Source organism: Protomyctophum bolini (genome assembly GCF_963924005.1).
Source record: "Protomyctophum bolini genome assembly, chromosome: 9".
Lineage (NCBI taxonomy): Eukaryota > Metazoa > Chordata > Actinopteri > Myctophiformes > Myctophidae > Protomyctophum > Protomyctophum bolini.
This window is the reverse complement of record NC_137870.1, coordinates 43,202,596-43,215,630: the sequence shown is the minus strand read 5'-3', so window position 1 is coordinate 43,215,630 and position 13,035 is coordinate 43,202,596. Positions and strand designations below refer to the sequence as shown.

Genomic DNA, 13,035 nt, shown 5'->3' with positions numbered 1-13,035 from the left:
CCTCCTATCGTCGGCGGCGACGTTCAAGAACAAGATGGCCGAACGCAACCTGGCCAACGAGGAGGAGCGGAGTCGCCTGGCCATGAAGGCCAAGTTTGACATGTAAGGATCTCACTGTTCTGTACTGTCTGTCTGTCTGTCTGTCTGTCTGTCTGTCTGTCTGTCTGTCTGTCTGTCTGTCTGTCTGTCTGTCCATCCGTCCGAACATAATGCATAGAGACAGGGCAGTGGCCTCAGGATAACATAATGCATAGAGAGACAAGGAAGTGGCCTCAGGATAACATAATGCATAGAGAGACAGGGCAGTGGCCTCAGGATAACATAATGCATAGAGACAGGGCAGTGGCCTCAGGATAACATAATGCATATAGAGACAGGGGCAGTGGCCTCAGGATAACATAATGCATATAGAGACAGGGCAGTGGCCTCAGGATAACATAATGCATAGAGAGACAGGGCAGTGGCCTCAGGATAACATAATGCATAGAGACAGGGCAGTGGCCTCAGGATAACATAATGCATAGAGACAGGGCAGTGGCCTCAGGATAACATAATGCATAGAGACAGGGCAGTGGCCTCAGGATAACATAATGCATAGAGACAGGGCAGTGGCCTCAGGATAACATAATGCATAGAGAGACAGGGCAGTGGCCTCAGGATAACATAATGCATAGAGACAGGGCAGTGGCCTCAGGATAACATAATGCATAGAGACAGGGCAGTGGCCTCAGGATAACATAATGCATAGAGACAGGGCAGTGGCCTCAGGATAACATAATGCATAGAGACGGGGCAGTGGCCTCAGGATAACATAATGCATAGAGACGGGGCAGTGGCCTCAGGATAACATAATGCATAGAGAGACAGGGCAGTGGCCTCAGGATAACATAATGCATAGAGAGACAGGGCAGTGGCCTCAGGATAACATAATGCATAGAGAGACAGGGCAGTGGCCTCAGGATAACATAATGCATAGAGACAGGGCAGGATCCAGGAAACCAGGATCAAAGAAACATCGGCATCAGTCTAAACAACATGCTATCCAACGTAACAATCTGCACGTTGATACTGTAGGCTACGAGGCAAACAATGAACCTGGCATCTAACATGTCTGCTCAACTCATCTGCACGAGTTTCGCTCCCACAAACTGTAAACAAGGAAGTGAACGTGTGTGTGTGTGTGTGTGTGTGTGTGTGTGATGTGTGTTTGGTGGGGGGGTGGACCAGAAGACCTTGCTTCTGGTCTTATCCTGATCAGTCGCAGTGCGGCGCGACATTTCACAAAGAATCTAAGACTCTGTCTGTCTGTCTGTCTGTCTGTTTTCTTGTCGATGTGTGAAAACGTGCCAGAGCTCGTCCCCACACAGACCTGTGTATAGAGGTTATCTGAACATGTCTTATCGCAGCTGAAGTGCGCACTCACGCATTTAGACATGCGCGCACGCACGCACACACACACACACACACACACACACACACACACACACACACACACATACACAATATACACGTATACACATCCATCCAAATACACCTCACCTACACATTATGAAGGTTGTTTACTTCGTGCTGTTTTCTTATACTAACATTCCTGCCTCTCTCTCTCTCTCTCTAGCAGTAAGACATGTGACTCGTCCATCAAGGTGCCCTCAGTGGGTGGGATCTACCATCCTATCTTCATCATTCCAGAGCAGGGCGACCAGTGCGTGTTCGCGACAGAGGTAAAGAACGCACCAATGGCTCCTAATGTCCACACACACACACACACACACACAACATTTTGTTCCTGAGCTTCCCAAAATGTTCCAAATATAGCGATGCTAGACGATGCGCGAGCGTTGTCTCGGTGAGCGTGTCGACCTGCCGTGACACTGTTGTTGCACAACAGAGTTTAAAATAGGGTGTATGTGTGTGTGTGTCTGCACCCAAGAATAGTATGTGAAGTGAAAGGCTTAACTTATTGTGGCAATTCTTCATAAATGGAAAATGGTGCATTTATAATGTGCCTTATAGAGAGAGCCTTCATCCAAAGTGCTTTACATTGTGCATGCTGATGATGGTTCGTCATTTTAGACTTTAGCCATATGTTATACTTCCGTTCAGATCTACAAGCTCATAACATGTCACTCTGTGTCGCGGCTATGGGTTTGTCGATCTGCTATTTTAGTTTTAGTTTTACAAACTCGTGACAATGTGCGCACGTCTTTGAATACAATTACACTTAAAGTGAACGTCTTCAACTCAAATCTTTGCTTCTGGGGCCAAAATATGTTGAGACGGGGCCGTGGGGGATAAATGCATATCATTTTGGGGTCTCCATGTCTCCTCTATACCGCTTGCCTGATCCCATGTGAACGCAGCGGTATAGTGGGTTGAGTTGGTATAGCTGCCCAGAGGCAAGAGGAGAAGAGGAAGGATGCAAGAGAGCAGAAAAGCACGAAAGGAAGACGCCGAAAACAGAAAACATGTGCCGTGGAATCCCACAGGAATTAGCCAAAAGAAGACGAATGATAATGTCTCGATGGTCTCACTTATACAGAGTCCATTATGAGTTTTAAAACGTTTTCTCTTTCTCATTTAAAACTCATTTAAAACTCATTTAACTCATTTAAAAAAAAGTTGCTGAAAAGTCTTCCTGCATATTTGCACGCAATCCTCATCACATCACTGGGTTTGTTCGTTCTCATCATCTATGCCGATGACTAACTCAAGTCTTTCTGTGTCTGTCACCCCAGGTGTAGCCCTTCAACCTCTGATAGCACCACCAGCCCCCCCTGACGGGAGTGACAAGGAGACCACCCTATGGCATCTCTCGTCTCGCCAAGACCCTCCTCACGCAGGAGCCTATCGGCACAGCGGGAGAGAAAAGACCGTCCTGTCATCTCTCGTCTCGCCAAGACCCTCCTCCGGCAGGAGCCTATCGGCACAGCGGGAGAGAAAAGACCGTCCTGTCATCTCTCGTCTCGTTAAGACCCTCTGCGAGGGCCTGATCTGTTGACAATAGCACCAGAGGACTTACTCTTACTCATATTCACTTATTTTATTTAATATTTATTTATTACTGCTGCTCAATGGAGGTGGAAAAACAAACAAACAAGAAAAGACTTGGTTATTCTTTTTTTTTTATACATATATATATATATATATACATATATAATCATATTCTTTTTTTTTTTATTGAACAATGGCAATTCTCTGAAGACAATGACATGGAAAAAGGAGGATTGAGAAGAAAAGGCAAGCGAAAGGAGAAAGACGGAATGCCTGGCACTATTTGCACTATATATTTTTTTATCCTTTATTTGTAAGCATTCCTGTTTTTTTTTATTCTATTTAAAAATGAACACGAAAGAAAGGAGGACTTGAACCTTGACCAATCAGAAAAGACCGGTGCCTTATATAGCCTAATGTACTTTACAATCCCTTAACTGAGCCGTCAATCAAGGACCCCGCCCGCTTTTTACATGTTTTTGGGAGACGCCTTCGTCGACATTTTGGATTCTGGAAATCAGGAGAACAAAGATGGAATATATCTATGCCCAAAGTCTACAAATGTGTCCTGGCAGAAAGCAGGGAAATGGACATGATGTACAAGTCTGGTGATGTGGTATAGACCATATGGATCATATGACGCGTTTGGTCTCAATTCCATGGAATTTTTTATCGAGCATTTATTCCCGCGACGTTAAAGAGAGTCACGCCGTCCCGGTGAGCGAGAATCAATCAGACAACGTACTCTCACCAAAGTGCCTCTTCCTTGACACAAACCACAGGCGAGAGTCGGCGATGACTTGTTTACCTTCATCGGCGACGCCACAGACCCTCGTGCGGTGGAAGTCAACCGTTTGTCTCGTTTTGGCATTTGACCGTTTGTCAAATCTCCCCATTTGAACACGTTCACTGCCAGATATGAATGAATGAGTTATTTTTGCCACCTGCCCCGATGTCTTCGCCCGAAAAAACAGACATTTTGTGATCCGTGATCAGCGACGCTTTATCAGCCGTGAACAATGCTCGTTTTGATTAGAGTTGGAATCTGGAGGGAAAAGAATCCCAAGATAAAAAGCATTTACTGTAAAAGAAAACACTGTTTAGTACCGACCGCATAGCAATCCAGAGCTAATCATGTGTGTGTAGCTAGCTTACGCTAGTCAATATACACAGGCTACACAGGTGCTATTTGGTAGGAAATGTGTTCAAATGACGAACAAAAGGCGATGCGATATTGGCCCACACACACACACAGAGGGATTCATGGAATCTTTCTTTGCCTCGTACTGTTTCGCTGTTACTGTTAAGTAAAAGTACTTAAAGAGTAAAAGTACCTAAATGTAGTACCAACCGTAGAAAGTACTCATTGAGCGGAATGTACCCATTTCAAGTTTTCAAAATGTCTTCAGACATCTTTTGAAAATAGCAGATCTACGGCAATTTTCAAATGCCCAAAATCTATAGAGAGTAACAATCAATCATCAAAATCTATACAAAGTAACTTTAGTAACTAAAAGCTGTCAAATTAATGTAGGGGAGTAAAATAATTATATTTGCCTCCGAAATGGTATAGTGGAGTAAGAAGTGAAAGTAAAGTAAACGTACCTCAAAATGGTATACAGTACTTAAGTAAATGTACTTACTTTCCACAAGTGGTACAGACTGTGGTGTGACAGTGGTGGGTTCTGGTTGGTTGACACAACATTCCAAAGCGCCCTTAAAAAAAAAGAAAAAAGTCGTTCCTTTTCCAGATTTGATATAGAAATAAAGAACTTAGCTCACGACAAACATTAAACATTCATGCAAAAAATAAGAAGAACAACAAAAAAGTCAATTTGAAATACAAACAGGGATCTGATTTTTTTTGCAGTGTATCTTACTGCCTGCTCTTTGCCGGCTACTGTGCCTCTTATGTATATATTTTTTTTTCTTCGCACTGACGTGAATTATTTGGGATATATATATTTTTTTATACAAATCAAGCATGCGTGACACTGAAATCTTAACCGAACCATACACTGCCTTATGGACAGCTGCCGTAATGTAAAAAAAAAAGAATACAAAAAAACTATTTCTACTTTAAACCCTCAAACCCTATACATAGCATCAACCTATTCTGGGGGTGAACATTTGGCGAGAATATAATATAGCCGATCTACAAGCTCACAATGTGTCGCGGCGCAACGCGAGCTGGAGTTCGTAATAGCTTGTAGATCAGGAGGAGATATAGATAGGGCCTATAGCAGAAGGCCTGGGGTTTGAGTGGTTGAACCATCCGGCTGTCCTTAATGACCTGAAAATGTTATCGTTTTGGTTCGATTTACTTTTGCCTATTAGTCCATTTGATACCAAAAATATATATATATTGGTTTAGTTTTGTAACGTGTATTTTTTCCCCACTGTTAATTTAACAAAGAACCATGCAATGTGTACAGTATAGTATACTGTTGTACATGGCCTGGAGTGTTCCTATTTAATTTGCATTTGTGAATACGTTTTGTACTATTTATCAAAGAGAATTGTATATATGTCTATGTCTCCATGTGCCTATTGTCTCCGTCAAAGTAAATAAATATATTTTTTCATAAATAAGTTGGAAAATCAAACATGAGCATGATGTGGTTGTTGTTGTTGCACACGCATACATGCGCACACGTGCACACGCACGCACAGACACACACAAGCCACAAGCTGCAGGAATAGCCGATATCTGTAAGTAAGCCCATCAAATGTTGCTCAGTGGCGTTTTGAAGGACCCAGAAGAATTGAATTGAGTTGAGTTGAGTTGAGTAGATTTTTTACATTAGAATAGATTCAATGTATTCACGCACTGCATTGCACATAGTATACAAATACTTGTCAAAGTATTTGTATACTATGTGTGCAGTGAGTCAGTGACCATACATTTAACTCAACTCAACTCAACTCAATTCGTTGAATTGAGTCATATGGTAATTTATTTGAAATAACTGTTGCTGTTGAAGCAATGGATAAAAAGAAAGAAAAGCGTGCTTCCGGATGCCGGACGGTGTGAACAGCCATAGAGGCTCCTGACTGTTCTGACGAGAATTCCACTTGGCAGTGATTCTCAGAGCTTGCTGCATGCTGCCGCAGCGTCCTCCATTGTGAAGCCGGTATATAGTTCATACCATGAAAGGAAGCATTCCTATCCTAATGCTGCGAAGGAGGAGGAGGTTCATTAGCCTGTGAAAGGGGCTTCCTCCTCCACCTCACACACCTCTGCTAAACAGCAGCGTCTAACACATCCACCCACCACCCTTCAACCACACCCCCGTCACTTCAGTCCCAAAGCAGCCGAGGAAGAGAAGGCCGGGACGACCCCATTCAGGACGGGAACACCCTTTTGGTGTTTTAATCATTAAGCATCGTGTTATACTTTAATATCAGATCTACGAGCTCGTAGCGCGTCACCGAGTGCCACGTTACGAGCTTGTAGATCTGCTATTTTTTTGTGCGCCAATCTTTGAATATATATTATTTCAGAGCAAACGTTTTTAACTCAAATCTTTGCTTCTAGGGGCGGGTCCCTGGAACAATATATTTTCAGATGGAGGTCAGCGGCCAAATACAGATAATTCTGGGGGTCCTTGACATGAAAAAGGTTGAGCACCACTGACATAGAAACTGAAAACAGTTTCTATTTCTATTTCTAGTTTTTCTTTTGTTAGAATGGGCCTCAGGTCTAAATAGGTTAAAGGTGACATAAGTGTGCCTCTACCAGCAGTGAAGCGTGCACAGATCACGTCTAGCCGACAAGTGGCTGCTTTTTTAGAAGGCCCTGTAACTCTATAGACATGCAAAGTGCTACAAGTGTGCCTTTTGAAGTCACCTCGATCTCCTCCGTTCCCGTACTTACAAGTTACAACCCTCGTAAGTGGTATGAGCAACATGTCACAGCTAGATGAAGAAGACAGACAGGCAGGCAGGCAGGAATATAGTCAGATGCTCCTTATAGCCTGGGGTCCACCTATGCTTTTTATGGCATAGGCAGCCTGCCGGGAGAATCTATTCTAGACGCAGCTGCGTGACATGAGACTAATTAATTAGAGCGACAGAGAGAGAGAGAGAGGAGTGTGTGTGTGTGTGTGTGTGTGTGTGTGTGTGTGTGTGTGTGTGTGTGTGTGTGTGTGTGTGTGTGTGTGTGTGTGTGTGTGCGCGCGTGTGTGCGTCAATTTAACAAAGGTGCAGACGATCAGAAATCAGCAGAGAGTGATCGACGTTTGCACTATACTGTATGTCATGCCGGACTGAAGTGGACTCGGTCCTGAAAATAAAAACGTCTGGGTTTCCGAGGCTATAGAGGCTCCTTGAATGGCTTCTAATCTACAGAACCTATAGCTGGGAGGTTGGAGGTCCAATACCCGTTGTACACCCGGGTCAGCCATCTGTCTGTGTCCCTTTATTTGGAGCCTGGATGGAAACATGGTGTTGAAATCAATAAATAATAGCCTCGTAAGTATAGATACGTATAAGTATCCGTCTTCTTCTTGTCGTCTAGGTGGACGAGAGCAGTCTCAAGGATATGCTGAATGATGACATCACCAGTGGATCTATTGGGACGATACGAAAGGCCAACTGTAGGTTGTCAAACAAGTAAGACGTGCAAACGCAGCTTGTAAATTGCAATAACAACAATTAGAATAAATTACGTACTTTTTTAAAGTTTTTAAGTTTTCTTTTTAAGTTAAGTGTGTGTGTGTGTGTGTGTGTGTTGTGTGTGTGTATGTGTTTTGTTTGTGTTACAGCTGCGCCCTCTGGTGGCGGGCGGGTGGTGTTACAGCGTGACACACACACACACACACACACACACACACACACACACAGCGACAGACAGACATGTTCTGCTAGGTAGGTCTCATAGTTAGTGCTCATTGCATTCGCAATGACCCTGGCAGTAGGGAGGAAATTACCCTGGCAATAGGGAGGAAATGACCCTGTCAGTAGGGAGGAAATGACCCTGGCGGTAGGGAGGAAATGACCCTGGCAGTAGGGAGGAAATGACCCTGTCAGTAGGGAGGAAATGACCCTGGCGGTAGGGAGGAAATTACCCTGGCAATAGGGAGGAAATGACCCTGTCAGTAGGGAGGAAATGACCCTGTCAGTAGGGAGGAAATGACCCTGGCGGTAGGGAGGAAATGACCCTGGCGGTAGGGAGGAAATGACCCTGGCAGTAGGGAGGAAATGACCCTGGCAGTAGGGAGGAAATGACCCTGGCAGTATGGAGGAAATGACCCTTGCAGTAGGGAGAAAATGACCCTGGCAGTAGGGAGGAAATGACCCTGGCGGTAGGGAGGAAATGACCCTGGCAGTAGGGAGGAAATGACCCTGGCAGTAGGGAGGAAATGTGGCCGTTAATCAGCTTTTCAAAGCACTTCATCACTACTGATGTTAGCGCTACCGGGCGACAGTCATTTAGACAACTAGGTTTTGGGATCTTGGGTAACTGAAGGGTTCTCTGCCATCCACTAGGGGCAGCATCTCTTTAGCTTACCTGTTCTGTAGAGTGAAGAAGGGAGCCATTTTGTTTGCTATCAGTTTCATGTTGACATTCAGAGATGCATGTTGTGTTGGTTGGAAGTCCCTCACTTAATAACTGTAAGTTTATTTATGTTATCTATGGAACTATAGTTTTTGTTACATTATTTTCTATACACTCTTGTGTGAATACTTGATTGCTTTTATGCATTTTCATGTCAGAATTAGCCTACTTATTTTAGTTAATGCTTTTCTATTATTGTTTGTTTGTACTGCAGGGCTTCTTCATCTTTGTCATTAAAGAAACAATTTGACATTGAGGAGTGTATTTCTTCATGAAGAAGCCATGGTTGTTGTTGGATGCTCTGTCCCTGGCTGCGCTTTCCGGACTGACGACGTGTCTGAAGCTCTCGCCATCGCGCTGTTGAATCATCATGGACTTGCCCATCAGAACGCACCACCTGCCGTCAGGGTTGGGGCCCTCAGGTATGATAATGGACTCCTTGAGACATGGAATGATAGATAGACTGGGCCAGAGAGTGATTGAATATCGCTGTGAATACTGGTGCAAGTTTGTCGTCACATGTTTTTCAGTACTCGTCCTGACCTGCAGTGTTGTCAAGTAACTGTCAAGTTTCCAGTAACTAGTAACGTAACTAGTTACGGTACTTTCATATTTTGAGTAATAATATTACATAAACATGTTACTATTTTCACAAGCCTTGGTGGAACTGTGGGTTTGAGTGTTTATTTATAATGGTATATAGACTGGGTTCTTGAGGTCAGGGGTGAAAGTGGGCCGGGACTGTCCGGAGACATGTGAATCCCTTGACTCCTTCAAAACCTGCTCATAGAACATTTCATGGTAGGGGTTCAATGCCTTGTTCAAGGGCACTTAATGTGCCGGTCCGGGGATACGAACTATAGCGACCTTCTGATATCAAGACCGCTCCGCAAACCGTTCGGCCACCGCTGCCCTAGTCAAGGGCTAGTTGCTGGGAAAAGGAAGAAGAGCAGCTCACTCAACGGGTTACTTTATTCGTTTATTTGGTCGGGACAGTGTATTGTATATTGATGAACATTACATTAAGAGACATGTCAGCATTTTCCTAGGAGATGGGGAGGTGCCTTATAAGTCTGTCATCTCCCTCAACCTTTTCCCCAAACTCCTAGAGTCTCCCTGTTGGAACTGTAGGTCCACCTTTTCTCCATACGGCATGCTTCACTGCTCTCCGCACGTCACAACATGCTGCTCTATAGCAGTGTTGTTTTTGGCAGCAAATCTGGATTTTACTTTTAGTTGTTTTTTTACATTCAGTCTCTTGAATGGTTTCCATTTAGTTTTAGTCACATTTTAGTCACCTGGAATGTTTTAGTGTTAGTCTAGTTTTAGTCGACTAAATATAAGATTTTAGTCGACTAAATCTACAGTTGATTTAGTCGAACAAAATGTATTTTGGCGGGCCTTTGATGGCGTCGTAACGACTGTTTTTTTTCTCCACTTGCTGAAAATAGCCGATCTACAACTTGTAGTGGAGTAGAAGTAGAAGACACCGGTCGCAGTTTACAATTTACAATTTACAATTTAGGCATTTAGCAGACGCTCTTAATCCAGAGCGACTTACATTAAGCAAGAACAAAAAGCATGGGAATACATACATTTATCATGAAACATGCGTAAGCTAAGAAAGTAACAGTGGAATATCTATGAAACTATACATATATACTACTATACCAGTAAGACGCGCAAACGCGGGAAGCGAACGCAGCTGAGACCCTGCAGATCATGTCTGTCTGTCTGTCTGTCCCGCTGTTACTGTATATGTGGACCTGGCCCCTTTTGTGCCCATATATGGAGCTGAGTGATTGCTGATGCAACACACTCCATATTTGGACGTATAGCGGGACAGACACACACACAGACAGACAGACAGACACACACACAGACAGACATGATCTGCTAGGTCTCTGCACGAAATCAGCACGGTGGTCGGCGCCCGCTGACCAAGTGGTCCTGCAGGCGCATGTAGGCTTTGGCCTGAGTCCTGACAGCGTGTCACGCGTCCGAGTCCCGTTCATGATGAACTTTGGTGCGTGTCTCTCCACCTCTCTCTTTCCTGTCCATTTTCACTTGATATATACTATCAATAAAGGCAGAAAAGGCAAAACGCCAAATCGTACAAAAAAAGATAGTTCTCGGGCTTCATGTGGTCAGACTGACATCAGTAATCTGTGACGTATCTGTGACGTATCTGTGACGTATATCTGTGACGTATAGGACTAGAGTTGTGGAGCCGGTCGCTTTTCGCTGTGTTTCTTCGTGAAGTCCTCGGCGTGCTTAAAGAACGTCTTGCGGTCCTTTGTGAACTCGTCCGCCAGGTTTCCGGCCTCAGAGGGTATGGTCGGGCTCCGGCTCGTTCACCATGCTGACGAGGGACTGGAGCACCACCTGCTCCACCCTGGTGGTCGCCGGCTTCCAGTTCTCCGCGCTGATCACGGGCATAGGCACACCTGCCCCTTCTCGTCGACGTTCGGGTGATAGATCTTTTGTCTTAAACGTGATCTTGGGAGGCTTGAAAGGGTATTCTTCGGGGAATCTTATTTCGATCTTGAAGGCTCCCTTGTCGTAAGGCTTGTTGTCGGGGACGATGAGCCCTTGCCACGTCAGTATATGTTCGACTCGTCGACGTGAATGTTCCGGAAGTTTGTCGTTCCAGAGTTGCGGATGTCTATACGAGTTCCCTGCTGTGAAGCCTTCTGGTTGCTGCCATCTTGAGGCTACACTGTGGAAAACTCGATTCCTAGTATAGTGCCAACTAATCTTCAAAAGGAAGTCGGATGCTTGCCAAAGCACGCGTACAGCCTTTTGAAGGACACAACTGTGATGACAACAGTGTGACGTCGTTGCATGATGATGTCACGTGATGCCTCAGCAAACGTAACATGCCCGTATATGGAGAGCCTAGGTTGGGGGTGTCACATGCTTGACATGCTCTGGCGTCAAACACAATAGAAACAACTCAAATTTGTGTCCTTTTTATATAGATTGCTATTAACCGTGCCGAGATATGGATTCCAGCCGTGGGTGACGGCAGACTGATAGGCTGAACATAATGGAATGCATTCTGTACTGGCCATATATGGAGTGGTATCAGTCATTCTGTACCGGCCATATATGGAGTGGTACCAGTCATTCTGTACTGGCCATATATGGAGTGGTATCAGTCATTCTGTACTGGCCATATATGGAGTGGTATCAGTCATTCGGTACTGGCCATATATGGAGTGGTGTCAGTCATTCTGTACTGGCCATATATGGAGTGGTGTCAGTCATTCTGTACTGGCCATATATGGAGTGGTACCAGTCATTCTGTACTGGCCATATATGGAGTGGTATCAGTCATTCTGTACTGGCCATATATGGAGTGGTACCAGTCATTAATCTGTACTGGCCATATATGGAGTGGTATCAGTCATTCTGTACTGGCCATATATGGAGTGGTATCAGTCAAAAGGCAGACATCAAAGAGGAAGGATGGATGGGGAAGGATCAACATATAGAACAGAACAGGTCAGCTCCATATATGGAGATCTAAGGGTTTGAGGTTTTAGGTCGGATGTAGAGTTGCTGGCCAATATTGATGACAGCAGGGATCTCCCTATAATGGGCTTAATTTATTATGAATACTTTATTTATGAAGCACATTTAACACAACAGAGTTGAAACAAATTGCTGTACACGAGTAAAATACTAAAATACCAACGATATATAAACAATGACATAATGCAGTGGAAGCAGCAACTCTTAATCATGTTGGAACACCAAGGGAGTACAAGTGAGTTTTAAATCAGCATGTTGGAACACCAGGGAGTACAAGTGAGTTTTAAATCAGCATGTTGGAACACCAAGGGAGTACAAGTGAGTTTTAATCAGCATGTTGGAACACCAGGGAGTACAAGTGAGTTTTAATCAGCATGTTGGAACACCAGGAGGGAGTACAAGTGAGCTTTAATCAGCATGTTGGAACACCAAGGGAGTACAAGTGAGCTTTAATCAGCATGTTGGAACACCAGGAGGGAGTACAAGTGAGTTTTCAGACGTGATTTAAAGGATTGAGAAGCTCTAATATGAGGTGGAAGTTCATTCCCCAGTGTGGGCGCTACAGCGGAAAAATGATGGGATTTCAGAGAAAATGGATGGTTTCCATTTTCTCATTGCAACTTGTCAGGGATATAGAAAGCCTGCAGTTTGTAATTGTATTAGCTTGTTTAACTTTTCGTCTCAGTTTTAGTCGACGAAAACAACACTGTTAATTGCCATGAAGTGTTCTGTTCCTTTTTGAGTTGTGTTAATAAAGTCTGGTGCATTTGAGCTCCTCTGTCTGTCTGTCTGTCGTCTGTCTGTCTGTCTGTCTGTCTGTCTGTCTGTCTGTCTGTCTGTCTGTCTGTCTGTCTGTCTGTCTGTCTGTCTGTCTGTCTGTCTGTCTGTCTGTAGGTCTGTAGGTCTGTCTGTCTGTCTGTCTGTCTGTCTGTCTGTCTGTCTGTCTG

At 44.3% G+C, this 13,035-nt stretch overlaps 1 long non-coding RNA gene and 1 pseudogene across 2 annotated transcripts; one reads left to right on the top strand and one right to left on the bottom strand.

The window, feature by feature from the left end:
• The first annotated feature begins 14 nt into the window (after window positions 1-14).
• LOC308321152 lies at window positions 15-4,235 on the top strand. The gene is made up of 3 exons (XR_013964593.1): window positions 15-102; window positions 1,616-1,721; window positions 2,736-4,235. It is a non-coding gene; the product is annotated as an uncharacterized lncRNA (long non-coding RNA).
• Window positions 4,236-10,767: 6,532 nt separating this feature from the next.
• On the bottom strand, window positions 10,768-11,258 carry LOC308321889 (ubiquitin-conjugating enzyme E2 L3-like; annotated as a pseudogene). The gene has a single exon. The product of its transcript is annotated as a ubiquitin-conjugating enzyme E2 L3-like (transcript).
• Between the last annotated feature and the right edge of the window lie 1,777 nt (window positions 11,259-13,035).